Genomic DNA, 4,068 nt, shown 5'->3' on the forward strand with positions numbered 1-4,068 from the left:
GCGGGGCGGGCGGCAGCCCAAGCCCCTCACCTACGGGTCCCGGGATCGGATTTTTGTCGGTCCTGCCGGTGCATATCCCAGGGCTGGCGACTAGCTGGGTCTGCCGCACCAGGCTGTATGTGCTTCAGCCCTCAAACCTCGGATTCCTGTTAGAATATTCAGTTACCGGAGCCTACCTGATAGTCTCCGAAGCTCAGCTCTCAAAAGTTAAATTGAGCTCCAACCACATTGCACTCTTTTCGTCACAGGTGCTTGTGGAACTCAGGCTAGAATTGGGCCACCCACAAATGGATGTGCCCAGTGATCCTCCATCCTAAGTTAATGATAGTTCTTAAAGTTAATGCATCAGAAACCAGGACAGATGATGAAAACAATGTGCAGACACCATATGAGTCACACTGACCCTAAACATTGAGCTGCCACGGTAGCCTGGCCTGGGCTCCTGTTTTTTGATGCTTGTCAACAACTGGCCCTCTGCAGCCCCAGGGGAACAGCAGGCGGCCAGGGCAGGAGCTGGAGATAAACTCAACTCTAAAGTCAGCTTTCCCTGCCTTTCCCATACTGCCTAAACTGTTAATAACAAACCTACTTAGGGTGTAATAATCATTTTAACAATGAAGTAGAAGAAAAGCTAGAAGCTGGGATTCCTGCTCACTAGGCCACCTTATGACAATCTTTGGGGATATTAGACAGCTTACTCATCTCCCTTGAAGAATGTGTTTATAAATCATAAAAGAGGGCACCTAGGTGGCTCAGTTCGTTAAACATCTGCCTTCAGTTCAGGTCATGATCCCAGGGTCCTGGGATTGAGTCTGGCATTGGGGTCCCTGCTCAGCAGGAAGTCTGCTTCTCCCACTCCCTCTGCCCATTCTCTCTCTCATAAAACCTTCAAAAAATAAAAAACCATAAAAGATATTTTTAAAAAATTAGTATAATGGGAGTGTGGAAGGGATGGGCAAAACAGGTGAAGGGGAGTGAGAGACACAATCTTCTAATCATGGAATAATAAGTCATGAGGTAAAAGGTACAGTGAAGGGGAGTGAGAGACACAATCTTCTAATCATGGAATAAGTCATGGGGTAAAAGGTACAGTATAGGGAATATAACCAATGCTATTGTAGTGGACTTATATGGTGACAGATGGGAGCTACACTTGTAAGCACAGCCTAACATATGGAGTTGTTGAATCTGCTATGTTGTACACCTGAAACTAATGTTCACATTGTGTCAACTACAGTCAAATTTAAAATTTTAAATAAAAAATTTTACTACTCTAAAAAAATTTAGTATAACATTTGATACACACTATCTTTTCTTTCCTCTATGTAGACTTTTCCTGCAGAGAAAAGAATGTGACCAATTAAGGTGTGCTCTGTTCTGACCCATGAGTCAGGTTTTCCCAAATCTAATTGGATCTAGGTCACACTCTCCCAACAGAACCTTTACTAGTGGAAATAAAAGCTCTATTAAAGTGTGCTGTCCAGTATGATAAACATGTGGTTATTGAGAATTTGAAATGTGGACAGTGTAAATGAGAAAATATTTAACTTCAATAGGTTTAAACTGCCACACATGGCTAGAAGCTACCATAACTAACAGTGCAACTCTAGGTGCACTAGCTAGGAGCATCTTGACAACCTGCTATGGTGAGCTCCATATACTGAGTTGTGATGACTGCAGGGTGATCCACCTTCATAGCCTTGCTTTAAGCAACCAAACACCAAGGGTCACTTGGGTGGCTTAGTTATTTAAGCAGAAGACTTTTGATTTAGGCTCAGGTCATGATCTCAGGTAGTGAAATGGAGCCCCACCCTGGGCTCTGCACTCAGCATGGAATCTACTTGAGATTCTCTCTCTGCCCCTCCATCTATGCATACGCTCACTTTCCCTCAATAAATAAATCTTAAAAAATAAAAATAAAAAATAAAAATAAAGGAGCCAACCACTACCCTCTTTGCTCTCATCTCTTATAAACAGTATGTACCTCCTTCCTAAAACAAAAATGCCATGGAAGTATTCAGAATCTTAAACTTCCTTAATGGAAATGTGAAAGAGGACATTTTTCTTCTTTTTTTTTTTTTAATTTTATTTATTTATTCATGAGAGACACAGAGAGAGAGAGACAGAGACACAGGCAGAGGGAGAAGCAGGCTCCATGCAGGGAGCTCGATGTGGGACTCGATCCCGGGTCTCCAGGATCACACCCTGGGCTGAAGGCACCGCCAAACCACCGAGCCACCCAGGCTGCCCACATTTTTCTTACTTTAAAACAAATGACAAAAAAATAAAATAAAATAAAAAATAAAACAAATGACAAAAACAAAACAAAACAAAACAAACAAATGACAAGCAAAAAACACTTAAGAGTACAAAAGATCAAAGTAAAAATGTCCTAAGATTCTAGTATCATAGGACTTAATATGTAATAAAAGTCATACCACAGGGGCGCCTGGGTGGGGCAGAGTCAGTTAAGCATCTGACTCAACTGCAGCTTGACTTTGGCTCAGGTCATGATCTCGGGGTCCTAAGATCCTGCCCAGTGTCCAGCTCCACACTTCCCAGACTCTGCTTGAGATTCTTTCTCTCTGCCCCTCCCACTCATGCTCTTCCTCCCTCTCTAAAAATAAATCTTTTTTAAGAAGGGGAGGGGAGCCTGGGTGGCTCAGTTGGTTGGGCATCTGCCTTCCGCTCAAGTCATGATCCTGGGGTCCTGGGATCAAGCCCCTCATCAGGCTCCCTGCTCAGTGGGGAGTGCATCTCCCTCTCCCTTTGGCCCTCCCCCTGCTCATACACTCTCTCTCTCAAATAAATAAAATCCTTAAAAAAAAAAAAAGTACCACAAATCAATAGAGAAAAATGGCCACAAACAGTGGTTGTAGAAAATTTAGTTAACTGCTTGCGGAAAAAAAATGAGTTGCCTTCAGCAAGAGGAAGAGTTTTCAACAACAGAAATCATACACACACCAAAATATCCTCTGGGAATCAAATACCACCACCAAAAAAAAAAAACAAAAAACAAAAAACAAACAAACACCTAGGGACAAATTATTTGCAATAAAGGAGAGACAAACTAAAAATTAATAATTTAAAAACTCTTTTAAATTAATAAGAAAGTTTTAAAAATAGTCAACCTGAAAAAATAAGAGAACATTAACTTCATTAATATAAAAAATGCACATTAAAACAATGACATCTTACTTTTCTTCTATTTAAATAATAAAAATTTAAAATATAATACCCACTACAGGTAAAGGTGTTGACATTTTCCTACATTGCTTCAAAGTATTTTCATACACTGCAAATTGGCAATACATGTCAATATTCTTTAAAATAGTTATATCCTTTAATTCAGTAATTCTACCATTGAACATCAATCTCCTAAAGAAATAATGAGGGATGTGAACAAAGATTTATAAGAATCTTCAACAGCATTTATAAGAAAAAACTTAGAGGTGACAATGTCCAACCACAAGAGATTAGTAAAATAAGTCATGTTCATCTATACAACGAAATGTTAAAAATTCATTAAATGTTTTTAAGGCTATTTAATGACATAGAAAATAACATAAGTGAAACATAATATTACATAAAACTACACTGAATGCTCTTCTCAGTGACATCAATGTTAAGTTATAGGATGTAAAATTCAAACAGTTGCTTCCCCTGCTCCCAGAATGCCCTCTGCTCCAAGCCATCCTCCAACTTGCCTCTGAAGGCCTTCTCTGCTGCTCTAATCTACTCCCTACCCACTGCCCTCCTTTTTGTTGTTGGGCCTCCCCACTGTAGACACTTCTCTAAAAATCAGTCCCTGAGACAGAAGACACCTTTATAATGTCTTTATCTTCTTAAAGGTCAACTTTTGCCTCCAGTACCCAGAATTCTCTTCTGTACCATCAATAAGCTCTCTCAGGATGTCCAGCTCTGTTCCTCCAACCCCCACTTCCATCCCAAAAAGCTTCTCTTCTATCCTAATAACGGACACTTAATGAATGAGAAGATCTAATAGTAAAAAAAAGGTAAAAAATAGCAAAAATCCTCATAAAGGAAATAAAGCTTAACTCCAGAGCA

The sequence above is a fragment of the Canis lupus genome, chromosome 16, assembly GCF_048164855.1.
Source record: "Canis lupus baileyi chromosome 16, mCanLup2.hap1, whole genome shotgun sequence".
NCBI classification, from domain to species: domain Eukaryota; kingdom Metazoa; phylum Chordata; class Mammalia; order Carnivora; family Canidae; genus Canis; species Canis lupus.